The 19599-nt window shown below is 43.8% G+C and overlaps 2 protein-coding genes across 2 annotated transcripts in view; one reads left to right on the top strand and one right to left on the bottom strand.

Annotated features, from left to right (window-relative positions):
* The window catches only part of C8H22orf23 (chromosome 8 C22orf23 homolog), a 115700-nt gene extending 109593 nt beyond the window's left edge, over positions 1-6107 (top strand). Inside the window, exon 8 of the transcript XR_012725102.1 lies at positions 6004-6107. The gene's annotated coding sequence lies outside the window, so the exon portion shown is untranslated. The remainder of the gene's footprint in view (positions 1-6003) is intronic.
* Positions 1-19599, bottom strand: part of MICALL1 (MICAL like 1) — a 79506-nt gene that overhangs the window by 51997 nt on the left and 7910 nt on the right. The gene's annotated exons all lie outside the window — the stretch shown is intronic.

Here is a 19599-nt window from a genome sequence, read left to right as displayed (position 1 = left end):
ATGTCCAAGGGTATAATCTTGTATGTATCATGAGGCATGTAATTGATTGGGTGAGAGGAACGAGTAGGCACTCAGATCATGCGATGGAAACTAAATATGCGTCACCGTGGGATCTGACGTCCATTCTGCACTCCCCACTATCCAGGGTTGAAGGGCACATAAGGAACTCAATTATATTCCGAGACACCATGCTAACATGGAAGTCGGTAAGGAAAAAACTGGGGCTCTCATGGAAAGTGTCCAAGTACTTGAACCCCTGGGCATTCCCAAATTTTCCCCTGGGACGAGAAAACAAGCTATTTACTAGATGGAAAGAGAGGGGAGTCAGGAGAATGATAGATGTTATGAATGTGGAGGACAGGAGGTGGATGACAGGTCGGGAAGTGTTGGATAAGTACAACCTTAATAGCTCACATGTCATCCAGTATGAACAATTGAAACATGGAATAATAGGAGACCTGGGTGTGGTTGGAAGAGAGCTGAACAGAAGTTCGATTGATGAGTTACTGGAATGTGATGTAACAAGTATAAATGTCTCTAAAATATATCGATCGCTAAGGTGGGTGCTTATCTCACGGGAGGATAGTCGGACTTTAAAAGCGTGGGGGAAACAATTGGGAAGGGAAGAAGTGGTGGATGATATACTGAGAGGATGGGTACAAGTGCGGAAACATATTACCAATGAGAGATGGAGAGACACTCAATTCAGAATTCTACATAGGGCCATTATAGGTTTCAACATACCAGGTAGGGATAGGTGGTGTCCTAAGTGTCAAAAAGAGAAAACGGATATGCTGCATGGGCTATGGGAATGTGAGACAATCGCTAGGTTCTGGAACCAAGTCAGACTATTTGCCCAGTCAACATGGGGAATTTTCAGCAAACTAGACTTAATGGTGTGGATTTTCCACTCCTTTGAGGGAGGAGTAGGAGGAGGACCGAGCACGCAGGAAAAGAGGAAATACGCAATAACGCATGACATAGCCATGATAGCTAAGCGTTGCATCTTAAAACACTGGATTCAAAGGGAGGGCCCATCCATAAAGGAGGTTGTGGGCGAATTACACAACCTTCTGAAGTGGGAAAAACTAGAAGCGGAGAGGGATAAAGATGGGTTGACAGCCAAGTTTTTTGTGAGATGGAGACATTTTATTGAAAGCCAATTCACACAGGGAGAAATAATTAACCTGATGGCACCTTTTGTTCACTCGGAGTGGTATATCCTGAGCGATATCCAGGACAGCCTGGGTAAACTGAGAATCACCTAGGAGGGGGCTCTGGCGGGAGGGGGAGACGAGACGGTTGGGAATACCAAGACACGCTAGCAAAATTGAAATCATTCAGGGACGACACAGAGATTTAACGAATTGTATTGCATATGTTATATTATATTTCATTACCTCTGTTTTGGTTTAATGTTACTGTATACTATCTTAAATCGAACAGCAACATGGAACTCCAAATTGGGGTATCACCCACCTCTATGTCACATTTTGTCAGACGAATGTTCTTTTTTTGCAATGATACTTGTCATGTTTTTACAAATTTGAAAAATCAATAAAAAACGTTTTGGAAAAAAAAGAAAAAAAAAAACAAAATTTGCTGTCATTCAGTTTTTGCTTTGGACAGGCCCTGAAACTTGGTACACAGAAACTTATAAGTCTATCCTTCTTTTGGTAAGGCTTCACAAGCTGCTTTATCAGTACAAGCTTAATGTGAGATGGTGGCAGGAGAACTTTAATGGGATCAACTGAACTTTCCACAACTATGTTCTTGAGCCCGGGTTGCAAAGATCTTCTCGTTGGCCAACTTCCTTGGCTCCAGTGATAGGTACGCGTCTGGCTGTCCCAAGTACACAAAAGCATGGGTACTTTGTTTCCTTCTTGCTGCCCAAGGAGCAAAGAGAGCAATTTCAGATCACCACATATCGACCATCCTTGATCCTCATAGTTTCTTGAAGGAAAGCTATGAGAATTTAGAGTTTACGCTTAAGGGCACAGAATGACCTACAGCCTCTGAAGCTAAAGACCGCTTTACATGCAACGACATCACTAACGAGATATCGCTAGGGTCACAGAATTCGTGATGCACATCCGGCCTCGTTAGCGACGTCGTTGCATGTGACACTTACGAGAGACAGCTAACTATCCCAAATACTCACAAAATCGTTGATCGTTGACACATCGTTCATTTTCCAAATTATCGTTGCTCGTTCTGGACGCGGTTTGTTCGTCATTCCGGAGGCAGCACACATCGCTAAGTGGGACACCCCGGGAACGACGAACAACAGCATTCCTGCCTCCTCCGGAAACGAGGTGGGAGTGACGTTAATGCGGCTGCTCTCCGCCCCTCCGCTTCTATTGGTGGCCCGCTGTGTGACGTCGCACGAACGGGGGACATCGCCCCCCTTAAAAAAAAAAAAAAAAAAAAAAAAAAAAAAAAGAGGTTGTTCGCCGTCCACAGCAATGTCGCTAGGAAGGTAAGTACGTGTTACCCGTACCTGCGATATTGTTTGCCACGGACAGCGATTTGCCCGTGACGCACACATGACGGGGGCGGGTGTGATCGCTAGCGATGTCGCAGCGTGTAAAGCGATCCTATTTTTGGATGAATAAATAGACAATCACCACTCGCTCACATTGTACTCAATATTAAATTTTTCCACCAGCCCAGAAACATCACTGCAATGCACTATAGCACAGTCTTGAGAAAAGAATGGAAGGAAGTAATTTCACTGCTTCTGTACCATGAAAAGCAGGTACCAGGAGCTAAAAGGTTTGTTTCCTTTAGTCTAGAGCCTAAAAGTTCTGCAGCATGTTTAGAAAGGTCCAAGTCCCTTACTAAATCATTTAACGAGAGCTGTGAAAAAAGCTGTGGCTCGGCGGGACTAGTGTGAAAATCTTCGTCAGAATCCTGTAACGGTAAGGTGTCGCATTTTTTTATTTTTGTATTAATAGTGATTATGAAATCAAGTATTGTTAATACAAAATTAAACTCACTATTTAGCTTTTATTTAATTCTAGTTTTACTGAAGCACTGGTGGCTGCCATCATGGATTTGCTGTGTGTAACGACAGTTACCTCCTTTATGGCAGCGCCCAGGGCACTAGGTCTAATAGACGGACTCCGACCCCTATAAAAACACAGGAGAGTTCCCTCCTGTGACATGGAGACGCCCCTGGGCTGTCCAGATCACAGTAGAGGGAGGAGATCGGCGCCATCTGTGTGGAGTTCACAGCGTATGCTGTGTGCTTCACTTTCCCTCTGTCACCTACCAGGATGGATGGGGTGAGTACCAGCAGCACAGTATATGGGGCACGAGATAAAGTGAGGCATAGGGAGACAGAGAGGCGTGGGATACAGTGGAGCACTATGCAGCTGTCCTTGGTGACACTTTAGACATATTAGGATCACTTTGCGGTCACCATCAAAATGGCTTCGCACTGTGATCCTAAACTTCATTCTCTCTTATCCTTTTGGAAACACCCAGATTGGGAAGGGGAGCTGTGGCATCACACACAGGAGAGCAGATTCTGCTCACTTTGCTGCAGTTGTAATGTGAGCTAGTTCTACAGTACCTCTACAGCAGGATTTCAGCAGCTGCTGCCCTTCGTGTTTAAGAGTGGAAAATAATCAAACTTTTTTTTTCCCCTCAATTAAAAACAAATAATATTTAAACATTACATTAAAACATTAATACTTTAGATTTTTTCAGTTATTGAAAAAAAATAATGTTTCTTTGACGACACCTTCCTTTAAGAGTCCATTAATTTCTAACCAATCTAATGATATCAAAATCAGCCAGAAAAGGTCACTCCATAGCGGTCAAAGTATTTTGCAGGGAAAGCCTATGGAGTCAGTGAAAAAAACAGTACATAATGGAATTTTTTTAATACTTTTACTGATTTCAGTGATTGAAACTACTGTACATAAAAATCACCTCTTACTTTTCAAACTATTTTACCCTTGCTACAGACTTAACCCCTTAATGACCTAGGACACATTATATATATATATATATATATATATATATATATATATACACACATACATATATATATATACATACATATACATACATATTTATATATATATACACACACATATTATATATATATTATATATATATATATATATACACACACATACATATATATATATACATACATACATATACATACATATTTATATATATATATATACACACACACATATATATATATATATATATACACACACATACATACATACATATATACACACATACATACATACATATATACACACATACATACATACATATATACACACATACATATATACATTATATATATATATATATATACACACACATACATACATACATACATACATACATATATATATATATACATATACATCCTAGGTCTCCCTCCCTCTCACGTTTCCCCGCATATGTCGGTTGATCTTACATGTGCAGCTAACAGGCACGGGTGGATCTCTAATCGACCCATGCCTGTTAAAACCTTAGATCATACTGTCAAACTTTGCTAGCACCACTCCAGTGGGGATCACACTTTTCCCTACCGCCATCAACGGCCCCATGACGCGATCACTGGGCGCCAATGGCTAGTCATGACAGCGGAGGGTCAGATGATGACCCCTGCTGCTGTCATAAGTCACGGCAGAGTGTCGGCAGTCACGGGAGAAGAACATCTCTGCTCGTCAGAGTGATGCTGAAGCACAGTTCTGATCAGCAGGAGCGGTTGGAAAGCTGAGAGAAAAAAAAAGGAAAAAAAAAAAAAAGGTTAAAGGGAACCTGTCACCACTTTTTGGCGTATAAGCTGCGGCCACCACCACTGGGCTCTTATACAGCATGTTAGAATGCTGTATATATTAAGAGCCCAGGCCGCTGTGAGAACATAAACACTTTATAATGCTTAGAAAAACTACATCAATAAACGCACCACTACATGCGTCGTCGGCCCATCAGAGATCAACAATTCGAGCTATCCCAACTGGCCAATTTCTGAGGGCAAAGAGGATTTGCTCTACCCCTCAGAGATTTGAAGATCAAGCTGAAGACCTGCGTATGCGATTCAGGGATAGGGGATATGGCGCCGTGGTATCAAACAAGTTTATAAAAGAGCTAAACAGACATCCAGAGAACAGCTCCTTTATGGTCCCAATACAATGACAGCAGAGAATGGTGGGAGCCGAGCAAGATTCATCTCCACTTTCAATGGACAGTGGAGGCAGATCAGGGAGGCACTGTCCAGACACTGGTCTGTGTTACATACAGATGCGGTGTTGGCCAGCGACCTGCTGGGGGCTCACCTGCTTACCTCCAGGAGAGGCAGGAGTTTATGTGTTCTTCTGGTGGACAGCCACTATATGCCCAGGACACCCGGAGGTCTTTTTGGATGTAGTACCCCGAGGGTGGGATGCTTTACTTGTGGTGAATGCGTGACATGTAAGTCTGGTAATATCATCAGGGGGTAAGAATTTTTTTCTGCAGATAGAAAACGACGTTTCTGCATTAAGAAATACATCTCATGCAGTAGTACGTACGTAATCTATTATGCCACATGCCCCTGTGATATGGCTTATGTGGGCCTGACTACCAGGCAGCTACAGGTTCGCATACGCGAACACGTTTGCGATATTCTAAAAGCTCCATCTGTGACGGATCTGTCATTGTTAAGGACTCTCCCCAGGCACTTCAAAGTCCATCACAATTGTGATCCGACTGGACTGAGGGTGATGGGGATAGATCTGGTCAATGGCGGGATCCGTGGGGATAATCTAAAAATGGCCCTCTCAAGGCTAGAGTGTAGGTGGATCTTCTCTCTGGGCACTCTGTCCCCTGCGGGTTTGAACGAGCAATTGAGTTTCGCCTCATTCCTTAATACATAATATTCTTAACTAGTGGAATTTTCCTGTGTTTCATCCTGAGGATGAACTTGCTTTTAATACCGGCCTGCATTGACGCTGCTTTTTAATTTGCATATTGTCTGTATTCTAGTAACATTATTCCATCTGAGGATCCGTCGGATTCATCTTCTTCTCCCCTTTCTGATGTGATTATCGCTTTGGAATCATGAACGAGGACATCATTATATATTACCTGGATGAAATATGAAATCTGACCAAGAAAATATAATGTTTTGGTGTATTTGTATTTGCACTATGATAATGGGACTGACTGATTCTGTGATATTATGTGTGACATATTCTATATTTATTAATATTGATAGTTATGATGCATACTGAATTATTTAAAAAGTGCATCATGTGAGAATCTGATGATATGAACCTTCGAGATAAAACTGATTAATTTGCTCGCTCGGTTTTAGATCTGTGAATGTAGGTCACATATTATACTGATCAGTTTGGTCCTTTTATGTGTGTGGAATCGCACATATTGAATATTGTTTAATCATGTGCTATTATTTGTAAGAATTTAGGACTAGTGTTAGATATTCATCCTTATATGGATTAAAATTTACCAGTCTTTGTGACTCCTGTTTCATCTATTCATCTGTGACCAGCCAGGCGCGCTGTGCAGGCGCGACTTCTGGGTGCATACACCCAGCGGCATCTGAGGTGATGCCGCGCATGCGTTAATGGCGTCACGGAGAGGTTCTCTCCGGCGCATGCACGGAGGGTCACCGCTCGCTGCCAATCTGTGTGCTGACTACTTCTGGCTTGCGATGCACGTGTGCGCACAAGGGGCGGTCTGATGATGGATGTCCAGGATTCATTAGATATTTAAGGGTGAGAGTGACGAGATAGAGACAAGACAGCGTGTGGTGGTCCTTGAAAAAGGTACCCAAAACGTACGTCGGGCGTGGACCCTGGACCAGCTTCCCAACTACCAGAGCCCTTGGGTATGAAGTCTTTGATATCGTTTCTCTTATTGTGTGCCATGCCATGAATGCGGTATAGTGTAGGCAAGCTGAGAAATAATCTATACTTCTAACACCTTGGACCCTGGTGGCTGGGAATTATACTGCTTATGCTCTGAGGGAAAATTTTGATATTTAGATCTGATAATTTATGCTGATATGTTTTCCCCATCGTATGGGCATCTCTGTTAAACTTTTCTGGTCTGGGTCCCCACGTAGTGTGGTTTTCCTTATGTCCTCTAAATTATTGTTACAAGGATAGGAAGTTGAACTAGTGCACTTCCTTTTAATCTGTATTGTTATTGTCTAATAAAAGGTTTGGATAGAAATATACTCCATTGTGTGGTTTCACATTTCTGAGTAGGCTTCAGAAGAAATACGAAGATGGCTGAAAGAGGCGGCGCCGGAATAGGAGAACAGAGACGCCCATTAGGCCCACCGAGTGACCGTTAGATAAGTATTATAAAGTGTTTTTTATGTTCTATACAGCAGCCTGGCCCCTTATATACAGCATGTTAGAATGCTGTATATAAGAGCTCTGTGGTGGTGGCCGCAGCTTATACACCAAAAAAGTGGTGACAGGTTCCCTTTAAAGTCACCTTTTGTCCCAATGGAAAGACACATACATCGGGTATTTCTGAACCGGCGATACAAAGTATCAAAATATAGAATCAATTACAAAAAAAAAAACAAAACGCCAAAATTACCCTTTATGGGGGTCGCCGCAATATCAGGTGATCAAAACATTGCATTTATCCAAAATTAGTATAATTAAAAATGTCAGCTTAAGACACAAAAAACAAGCTCTTGCACAACCCAAGATCCTGAAAAATGAGAACACTGCGGGTCTTGGACAAACGTCTGAATTTTTATTCACCCTTTAAATAAAAGTAAAACTAAACATGTTTGGTGCCTACAACCTTGTACAGACCTGTGGAATCATAATGACAGCCGTTCTACCATATAGTGAACATGGTAAATAAAAAAAACCCAAAAAAACAAATCTTGCAATTACACTTTTTTTGCGGTTTCACCACACTTGGAATTTTTCCCCAATTTTCCAGTACAATATGAGGCAGAATGAATGGTGTTGTTCAAAAATAAAAAAAACTTGTCCTACAAAAAACTAGCATTAATATCGCAATATTGCCAGAAAATAAAAAAAAGTTATCTATTGGAAAAAACAAAAGGGAAAAATTGCCGGGGGGGAGGGGGCGGGTGTTGGACAAGGGATAAAAATAATCTGTGACTTGTGAGTGGTGCAAATTTGGATGTGTACATTTAATTTTCTAACAAAAAAAAAGTGCCAAATTTATTAACCAATAATAACATTGGAGCAATTTGCTCCAATTTTTTTTTACAGTGGCTTGTAACTCTACACCATTGTATGTGGAAGATCATGAGGTTCGCTGCACACAAGCTCCAGAGGAAGACATCATGCATTCTGGGAAGACATCCTTCTCGCTGCCTCAGACACATTTGCTGCTGCTCACTTTCTTCCCATTCATTTTTTTTGCTATAAGATTGTATGATTTGAAGGAAAAGACTGCGTGTAACATGTTTCACCAGGTATCTCTGGATTTTGGATTCTCTCCTGAGATGAGAGTCAGATTTCATCTGTGATATCATCCACTTGGCAATTGCTGACTTCACCTTAGATACAGGTCTCATGCAGGCACACCCAAAAACCTGTCTTTCCGAGTGTGTATGAAACCGGAAGTGATTACATTATAAATGTGATAGATAGAAATGCAGTATATCACAAAAGTGAGTACACCCCTCACATATTTGTAAATATATTAGATGTTTTCATGGGACAACACTGAAGATCTGACCCTGTGATACAATGTACAGGGTCAGTGTGCAGCTTGTATAACAGTGTAAGGCTACTTTCACACATCCGGTTTGAGCACTGCGGCTCAATCCGGCTGTGAAACCTATGCAACGGATGCGGTGAAAACACTGCATCCTTTGCATACGTTTTTACATGCGGCCCGTCCGTTTTTTTCCTGTTGCGGCATGCTACTGAGCATGCGCAGTGGAAGAAACCGCATGCGGCGGCCGGATGCGGTTTTCTACGCATCGCGCCGCATCCTGCGTCCATAGGCATGCATTGAAAAATGCGCCGCAGCGGCCGGATGCGGCGCGGTGCGTTTTTTTTTTTCGGAGCAAAAAAACGTTGTAGGCAGCGTTCCATCCGGCCGCAGCATCGGCTAAATCTGCCGCATGCGGCAAAAAACGGACCGAACGCAAGCCCATGCGGCACAATACGGCACTAATGTAAGTCTATGCAAAAAAAACGCAACCGGCGGCAAAAAAACGGTTGCGGTTTTTCTGCAGAGCGCCGTATTGTGCCGCAGAGCAAAAACCGGATGTGTGAAAGTAGCCTAAGTTTGGTGCCCACTAAATAACTCACACAGCCACTAATGTCCAAACCGCTGGCAACAGTGAGTACCCCAATATTTTGTGTGGCCACCGTCAGTGCCCAATTACCCATTTTCCCTCCCCGATGTCATGTGACTTATTAGTGATACAAGGCCTCAGGTGTGAATGGGGAGCAGGGGTGTTACATGTGGTGTTATCTCTCACACACGCTCTCATACTGGTCACTGGAAGTTCAACATGGCTTCTCACGGCAAAGAATTCTCTGAGGATCTGAAAAAAAGAATTTTAGCTCTACATAAAGATGTCCTAGGCTATAAGAAGATTGCTGACACCCTGAGACTGAGGTGGCCAAGACCATACAGTGGTTTAACAAGACAGGTTCCACTCAGAACAGGCCTCACCATGGTCGACCTAAGGCACTTACTGCATATGCTATTGGTCTTTAGGCTATGTTCACACACTGCGTTTTTTACCTGTGTTTTTGGTGCGTTTTTGCTGCAAAAATTTCTTGAGAAATTCTTGTAACCTTTCTGCAGACATTCCCCAGCAAAACCTATGGCAAAAAAAAATAACTGTGCACACACTGCGTTTTTTTCTTAAGAAAATCTACTGAAAGAATTTTCTTAAGAAAAAGAATGAGCATGTCACTTCTTTTCTGCAGCTAACTGCGTTATTCACTCCATTGACTGTAATGTAATCATGAAATAGCGCAGGTATAACGCAGGTAGCAAGTGATGTGCGTTATTCCTCTGTTATTCCTGCGTTATACCTGCGTTATTTCGCGTTTTCGAGACATAGTGTACATCCCTGCCCTGCGTTTTGCAGGGAAGTGATGTCACTAGGAGAGGAAGAGGAAGTTCCTCCATTTTCAGTGTTGGCAGAAAGTAGTTATCTCACACTCACACTCAGACACATACATACAGTGCCTACAAGTAGTATTCAACCCCCTGCAGATTTAGCAGGTTTACACTTTCGGAATTAACTTGGCATTGTGACATTTGGACTGTAGATCAGCCTGGAAGTGTGAAATGCACTGCAGCAAAAAAAAAAAAAAAAATGTTATTTCTTTTTTTTCTTTTTTTTTTAAATTGTGAAAAGTTTATTCAGAGGGTCATTTATTATTCAACCCCTCAATCCACCAGAATTCTGTTTGGTTCCCCTAAAGTATTAAGAAGTATTTCAGGCACAAAGAACAATGATCTTCACATGTTTGGATTAATTATCTCTTTTTCCAGCCTTTTCTGACTAATTAAGACCCTCCCCAAACTTGTGAACAGCACTCATACTTGGTCAACATGGGAAAGACAAAGGAGCATTCCAAGGCCATCAGAGACAAGATCGTGGAGGGTCACAAGGCTGGCAAGAGGTACAAAACCCTTTCCAAGGAGTTGGGCCTACCTGTCTCCACTGTTGGGAGCATCATCCGGAAGTGGAAGGCTTATGGAACTGCTGTTAGCCTTCCACGGCCTGGACAGCCTTTGAAAGTTTCCACCCGTGCCGAGGCCAGGCTTGTCCGAAGAGTCAAGGCTAACCCAAGGAAACAAGGAAGGAGCTCCGGGAAGATCTCATGGCAGTGGGGACATTGGTTTCAGTCAATACCATAAGTAACGTACTCCACCACAATGGTCTCCGTTCCAGACGAGCCCGTAAGGTACCTTTACTTTCAAAGCGTCATGTCAAGGCTCGTCTACAGTTTGCTCATGATCACTTGGAGGACTCTGAGACAGACTGGTTCAAGGTTCTCTGGTCTGATGAGACCAAGATCGAGATCTTTGGTGCCAACCACACACGTGACATTTGGAGACTGGATGGCACTGCATACGACCCCAAGAATACCATCCCTACAGTCAAGCATGGTGGTGGCAGCATCATGCTGTGGGGCTGTTTCTCAGCCAAGGGGCCTGGCCATCTGGTCCGCATCCATGGGAAGATGGATAGCACGGCCTACCTGGAGATTTTGGCCAAGAACCTCCGCTCCTCCATCAAGGATCTTAAGATGGGTCGTCATTTCATCTTCCAACAAGACAACGACCCAAAGCACACAGCCAAGAAAACCAAGGCCTGGTTCAAGAGGGAAAAAATCAAGGTGTTGCAGTGGCCTAGTCACTCTCCTGACCTTAACCCAATTGAAAACTTGTGGAAGGAGCTCAAGATTAAAGTCCACATGAGACACCCAAAGAACCTAGATAACTTGGAGAAGATCTGCATGGAGGAGTGGGCCAAGATAACTCCAGAGACCTGTGCCGGCCTGATCAGGTCTTATAAAAGACGATTATTAGCTGTAATTGCAAACAAGGGTTATTCCACAAAATATTAAACCTAGGGGTTGAATAATAATTGACCCACACTTTTATGTTGAAAATTTATTAAAATTTAACTGAGCAACATAACTTGTTGGTTTGTAAGATTTATGCATCTGTTAATAAATCCTGCTCTTGTTTGAAGTTTGCAGGCTCTAACTTATTTGCATCTTATCAAACCTGCTAAATCTGCAGGGGGTTGAATACTACTTGTAGGCACTGTATATAATGCACACACACATAGAAATCAAAACGTACATATTTAAAAAAAAAAAAAAAAAAAAACGTGGGCTCCGCTGTATTTTTACCGTCCAGCCACGTAAGCACACAGTGGCGGCCCGGTATTCTCAGGCTGGGGAGGAGGAGGGCCAGGGTTAATGCCCCCCCCCTGCAGCCGAGAATATCAGCCCGCCGCTGCCCCAAGAATGTCGCATCCATTATACGGTAGTCCCGGCGTGTTACCGGCTCTTCCTGTTGCCGTGATGCGGTGGCAATCAGGGTAATATGGAGATAACAGCAACCAATAGCTGCCGCTAAGTCCAAGATTAGTAATGGCAGTGTCTATGACACGCCGTCACTAATCTGTAAGTGAAAGTAAAGAAACTCACACACACCGAAAAATCCTTTATTTTAAATAAAAGACAAAAAAGCCCCCTCTTTTACTACTTTATTAAACACCCCTGAACACACAGCTCCGACGTAATCCACAGCGATGCCCCGCGGCGCTTCCAGCCCTGCTCCAGCCGCGTGTGACAGTTCTCCACGCACCCTCGTTCAGTGAGCGAGTGTTCAATGCAGCTCCATGAGCGAGGCTGCGGGTAACTCCAGGACATTTCTCACGGCCGGTGATGTGAACACACTACCGGCTGCGAGAACTGTAGTGTGTGTCGGTGGGGGGGGGACACAAACATCATAAATAAAGCTGGAATATCTATCCCTCTATTATCTATCTACCTACCTACCTACCTATTCCCCTAAATATCTATATCTATCTATCCCTCTAGCTATCTATCCATGTAGCTCTCTATTATCTATCTTTTTATGTATTTATTTTTCATTTTCAATGTGCTTTATTGCTGTAAAGGCATTAAAAAACGCAGGGACTAACCTAAAAAAAACAAAAAACGCACCAAAAACGCACCGAAACCGCACCTGCGTTATTGGTGCGTTTTTTTAACGCAGGTGTGCTAATCCTTCACTCAAGAAATTTCTTGAGAAATTTCTTAAGAAAAATCATTTTTCTAGTGTCAACATAGCCTTAGGGCTGTCGTTCTAGAAGGAAGCCTCTTCTAAAGATGATGCAGAAGAAAGCCCCACAAACAGTTTGCTGAAGACAAGACTAAGGCGGGCTTTGCACGCTGCGACATCAGTAGCAATGTGTTACCGATGCTACAGCGATAGTCCCGCCCCCGTCGCACGTGCAATATCTAGTGAAAGCTGCCGTAGCGATTATTATCGCTACGGCAGTTTCACACGCACATACCTGCCGTGCGACATCCCTCTGGCCGGCGACCCGCCTCCTTCCTAAGGGGGCGGGTCGTGCGGCGTCACAGCGACGTCACACGGCAGGCGGCCAATTGAAGTGGAGGGGCGGAGATGAGCAGGATGTAAACATCCCGCCCACCTCCGTCCTTCTCATTGCAGCCGGCGGCAGGTAAGGTGAAGTTCCTCGCTCCTGCGGCTTCATACACAGCGATGTGCGCTGCCGCAGGAGCGAGGAACAACATCGTACCTGTCGCTGCACCGGCATTATGGAAATGTCAGAGGCTGCAGCGATGATACGATAACGACGCTTTTGCGCTCGTTCATCATATCAAAAAGGATTTGCACGTTGCGATATCGACTGCAACGCCGGATGTGCGTCACTTTCGATTTGACCCCACCGACATCGCACGTGCAATGTCGCAACGTGCAAAGCCACCCTAAGGCCATTGATTACTGGAACAGTCCTGTGGTCTGAAGAGACCAAGATAAACTTATTTGGTTCAGATGGTGTCAAGTGTGTGTGGCAGCAGCAAGGTGAAAAATACAAAGACAAGTCTGTCCTGCTTACAATCAAGCATGGTGGTGGGAGCGTCATGGATTGGGGCTGCCAGCTGAGGGGGAAACAGATCATTGAGGGAACCATGAATTCCAACATGTACTTTGACATACAGAAGCAGAGAATTATCCCTCTCCCTTCGGAAACTGGGCCGCAAGGCAGTATTCCAACATAACGACCCCAAACACACTTCCAAAATGACCACTGTCTTGCTAAAAGAGAACCGGTGAGGTGTACTATGCAACCAGGACCACGAGCAGTTCTGGGTGCATATTGCTAATCCCTGCCTAACCATCCCTGCATCTGGTAGCAAAGATAAAGAGATCTTTACAAAAAGTATTCCTTTATGATATCCTGATAAGGGATTAGTAGCAAGGTGTTATACCTCTGTGACTAATCCACCCTCTTAGCATGTTAGCACGCCCACAGGGGCGTGCCAATACGTTATTCAATGCCTATTGCGGTGACGCATGTACCTGTGTCTGTTGTCTCCACAGCAGATGCTGGGAAGTGCGCATGATCAGAAGTCCCTGCACTTCCGGTCATGTGAACTACGAAGCTAGGTATACACCTCCCGGCTTCAGAGAGGTCTAGTGCTGGGTCTGGGGACTTCTGATCATGCGGACTGAGACAAAAATCAGCGTCGGCTGCGGTGACGGCAGAAGAGAGAAGAGTGAACATGCCTCTGACGCTGTGCATTCATTAGCATGCCCACAGGAGAGTGCTGACATGCTAAAGGGGGAGACTAGCTAAGGGAAATAATGCCCTTGCGACTAGTCCCCACGCTCATTAGCATATCATAAAAGGATCTTTAGAAATACTTTTTCTAAAGATCTCTTTATCTATGTTACTATATGCTGGGACTGTTAGGCAGGGATAAGGCTAGTTTCACACTTGCGTTGGACGGGATCCGTAGCATTGCGTTGTGTCACGCATGCAACGGATGCGTTGCATATAGTGACACAACGCAATGCTACGGATCGTACAAAATAACGGAAAGCTTTTTTTTGTTTTCTTCTTACAGTTTACCGGCAGCCGGCGGCCGAGCGCTCTCACATGCTGGCGGCCGAGCGCTCAGCTGGGCGCCCTGACATGCCGGCGGCCGAGCGCTCAGCTGAACGTTCGGCCACCGAGAAAATAAAGTTTGTGATAAAAAAAAAAAAAGCATGCGCAGTGAAAAATAAAGGTTTCCGCTGCTCAAAAAAAACGTTACATGCAGCGTTCCATCCGCCCGACGCTCACTGATGGTCAGCGTCAAAACAACTGATGCGCTGCGGAGCGGATGCAATGCAAGACCATCCGTTGCTATCCGTAGCTAATAGAAGTCTATGAGGAATATAACGGTTTCCTGTAACGGTTACCGTAATTCCTCAAGGCTGCGGATAGCAACGGATCCCGTCCAACACAAGTGTGAAAGTAGCCTTAGCAATATGCACCCAGGTCTACTCCTTGGTTCTGGGGGCACTGGAGACCTGAAAGTGAGGGTAAAGGTGGTGGACTGGCCAAGCATGTCTCCAGACCTAACCTCTATTGAGCATCTGTGGGGCCTCCTCAACCGGAAGGTGGAGGAGCACAAGGTCTCCAACATTCACCAGCTCTGTGATATCGTCATGAATGAGTGGAAGAGGATTCAACAGCTTGTGTGAAGCTCTAGTGACCTCCATGCCCAGGAGAGTTAAAAGGAGTGCCTAAAAATAACGGTGGCCACACAAAATATTGACACTTTGGGCCTAATTTGGCCATTTTCACTTAAGGCTGTACTCACTTTTGTTACCATCGGTTTAGACATTAACTGCTGTGTGATGAGTTATTTAGAGGGCACCAAATTTACACTTATACAAGCTGCACACTGACTACATTGTATCAAAGGGTGAGATCTTCAGTGTGGTCCCACTTTTGTGAAAAACTGTTATATACAGTTAGGTCCAGAAATATTTGGACAGTGACACAAGTTTTGTTATTTTAGCTATTTACAAAAACATGTTCAGAAATACAATTATATATATAATATGGGCTGAAAGTGCACACTCCCAGCTGCAATATGAGAGTTTTCACATCCAAATCGGAGAAAGGGTTTAGGAATCATAGCTCTGTAATGCATAGCCTCCTCTTTTTAAAGGGACCAAAAGTAATTGGAAAAGGGACTCTAAGGGCTGCAATTAACTCTGAAGGCGTCTCCCTCGTTAACCTGTAATCAATGAAGTAGTTAAAAGGTCTGGGGTTGATTACAGGTGTGTGGTTTTGCATTTGGAAGCTGTTGCTGTGACCAGACAACATGCGGTCTAAGGAACTGTCAATTGAGGTGAAGCAGAACATCCTGAGGCTGAAAAAACAGAAAAAAATCCATCAGAGAGATAGCAGACATGCTTGGAGTAGCAAAATCAACAGTCGGGTACATTCTGAGAAAAAAGGAATTGACCGGTGAGCTTGGGAACTCAAAAAGGCCTGGGCCTCCACAGATGACAACAGTGGTGGATGATCGCCGCATACTTTCTTTGGTGAAGAAGAACCTGTTCACAACATCAACTGAAGTCCAGAACACTCTCAGTGAAGTAGGTGTATCTGTCTCTAAGTCAACAGTAAAGAGAAGACTCCATGAAAGTAAATACAAAGGGTTCACATCTAGATGCAAACCATTCATCAATTCCAAAAATAGACAGACCAGAGTTAAATTTGCTGAAAAACACCTCATGAAGCCAGTTCTGGAAAAGTATTCTATGGACAGATGAGACAAAGATCAACTTGTACCAGAATGATGGGAAGAAAAAAGTTTGGAGAAGAAAGGGAACGACACATGATCCAAGGCACACCACATCCTCTGTAAAACATGGTGGAGGCAACGTGATGGCATGGGCATGCATGGCTTTCAATGGCACTGGGTCACTTGTGTTTATTGATGACATAACAGCAGACAAGAGTAGCCGGATGAATTCTGAAGTGTATCGGGATATACTTTCAACCCAGATTCAGCCAAATGCTGCAAAGTTGATCGGACGGCGCTTCATAGTTCAGATTGACAATGACCCCAAGCATACAGCCAAAGCTACCCAGGAGTTCATGAGTGCAAAAAAGTGGAACATTCTGCAATGGCCAAGTCAATCACCAGAAGATCTTAACCCAATTGAGCATGCATTTCACTTGCTCAAATCCAGACTTAAGACGGAAAGACCCACAAACAAGCAAGACCTGAAGGCTGCGGCTGTAAAGGCCTGGCAAAGCATTAAGAAGGAGGAAACCCAGCGTTTGGTGATGTCCATAAGTTCCAGACTTAAGGCAGTGATTGCCTCCAAAGGATTCGCAACAAAATATTGAAAATAAAAATATTTTGTTTGGGTTTGGTTTATTTGTCCAATTACTTTTGACCTCCTAAAATGTGGAGTGTTTGTAAAGAAATGTGTACAATTCCTACAATTTCTATCAGATATTTTTGTTCAAACCTTCAAATTAAACGTTACAATCTGCACTTGAATTCTGTTGTAGAGGTTTCATTTCAAATCCAATGTGGTGGCATGCAGAGCCCAACTCGCCAAAATTGTGTCACTGTCCAAATATTTCTGGACCTAACTGTATATAAATCAGCCAGTTCCCTGCTTTACTGAGGCGGTGACCTTATGAAGAGTGACAGTGTAAGTCAGCAGCATTGTCGCTCCACTAGTCTGAACCGTGCTCTCATCTAAGCTTCTAGTGGAAGAAACTGTCTCTGCAGAATGTGGCCATCGCAGGGGGACGGAGGTCGGTCGGATCCAGCCAGCATCAGAGAAGCGCTTGCTCATGCAGCACACTCCTTGCCTAGGTACCAGGCCATGCTAACCAAGGCAACGAGCGGTACACTATAACATGAATTTTGTAGGTTGTGAGTGGTTGTTCATTAGTATTTTGCACCTGTGCTTCCGCCACCTTTATCCTGCTGAATCCTGTAGTGCATTAGTAATCTGACCTTGTGTTGGTAATGGCTTTTTTTTTTTTCTTGTTTGTTTGTTTTCTGTGAAGTTTTGTGATGTCGGCTCCTGGTAAGATTGTCGACTGTTGTTTTGCACTTGTGACTAGCTTTTCTCACTCTAGCATGATCCACCTGTTTGGAAATGGCCTTATACACCTTCCCAAAATGATTTGCAGCGGGAACTGCTTCTCCAAGATTACTGATATATTTCCTCCTTGGCATTGCACAACGTATTAATAAAATCCTGAATGCTCAAGATCAGCACACTGCCAAAACCTCTTCAATTAATAAAGGGCATTTCATTAGTTGCTCCTGGCTAGTGTTGAGCGAGTAGTTAACTATTCGTACTCTCTATGCTGTTAGCGAGTACTGTCCTCTACTCGCATATTCGTTACAAGTAGCGGACACAATGTAAGTGAGTAACTTGAAATCCGTACTTTTTGTGCGAGAAGCAAATAGTATGGCTTTTGGGTTACTCGCTACTTAGTGAGTATTTCCCATTAACTTACACTGTGCCCGCTACTCGTAACAAATATGCGATTAGCGGATAGTACTCACTAAGGCTGCTTTCACACATCCGGTTTTTGCTATGCGGCACAATCTGGCACTTTGCAGGAAAAACGCAACCGTTTTTTTTTGCTGCCGGTTGCGTTTTTCCTGCATAGACTTTAATTAGTGCCGCATTGTGCCGCATGGCCTTGCGTTCCGTCCGTTTTTTGACGCATGCGGCAGATTTAGCCGATGCGGCGGCCGGATGGAACGTTGCCTGGCACGGTTTTTTGTGCGGCAAAAAAAAAAAACGCACCGCGCCGCATCCAGCCGATGCGGCGCTTTTCCCAATGCATCCCTATGGATGCCGGATGCGGCAAAAACCGCATCTGGCCGCCGCATGCGGTTATTGCCACTGCGCATGCTCACTAGCATGCCGCAAGCAGCAAAAACCGGACGGGCCGCATGTAAAAAAATTTATGCAAAGGATGCGGTGTTTTCACCGCATCCGTTGCATAGGTTTCACAGCCGGATTGAGCCGCACGGCTCAAACCGGATGTGTGAAAGCAGCCTAACAGAATAGAGAGTATGAATAGTTAGTTACTCGCTCAACACTATTCCTGGCTGCTACTTACCCTCTCTATTCCTATGGATGTGTGAAGGGTGTACTTAATTTCTCCCATACTGATCTGTATTTCGGCCTACATTTTGTTAAAAAAATAATGACAGTGTAATTCTTGATATGTTGTTCGTCTAAGGTTGTATTTGCATAATTTAAAGACCTAAGACATGAGATATATATACACACATTTCTCACTGTTACACGAGAATGATAGATTAATGGGAATGTAACCAGTGTTCCCCACCGCTCCAGTCACTGGGAGAGTCCTAATTCTAGTGAGCACAGAGCCCCGGTTAAATCTGAGCATAAATAGTTTCCCGCATATAACCCAATGAGCATTATAGAAGCCCTTGAAGTGTTCAGCCATAGGTGAACTTGTATCTGTCCCATATAATATCTGGTAAAGAAACTGGGAAAACAATAAGCGCAAATCGGGTCTTATCTGGATAGAGATGATTGTAAAGAGTAGGATTCTTGCTCACCTGATGTGACTGTGATAGTCTCAACCACGTAAAAAGGAGTAAATTGGCTGCAGCAGCCCCATGTTATACAAGAGGCTGGAAGGAAAGGGTTAAGACCGAGATAAGCTGCTCCAGGATTGTGATCTAGTGTCAACTTATAAACACTCCTTCATTGAGACAATCGCATGCAATTATCCTGATGGAGTGTTTATACTCTGAAACGCATTGACATTAAATCACAATCCAGGATAAAACTTATCTCCATCTTCATTGGCAGCGCGAATTAACCCCTTCCTTCCAGTTGCCATACAATACAGGCACAGAAGCACTATAATATAAGAAGATCTGGTCCGCACAATGATCCTCTCCATTATTGTATCCTCCCCACTGCAGACTGCAGCGCGCTTCACCTGAAAGCAGTTGCCAGGGAATATCAATTATTTTTAAAACTGCACAGACTGCTCAGCAAAATATA

Source organism: Anomaloglossus baeobatrachus, chromosome 8 (assembly GCF_048569485.1).
Source record: "Anomaloglossus baeobatrachus isolate aAnoBae1 chromosome 8, aAnoBae1.hap1, whole genome shotgun sequence".
Taxonomy (NCBI): domain Eukaryota; kingdom Metazoa; phylum Chordata; class Amphibia; order Anura; family Aromobatidae; genus Anomaloglossus; species Anomaloglossus baeobatrachus.
The sequence above is the reverse complement of the archived record's forward strand: the minus strand, read 5'-3'. Positions and strand labels throughout refer to the sequence as shown.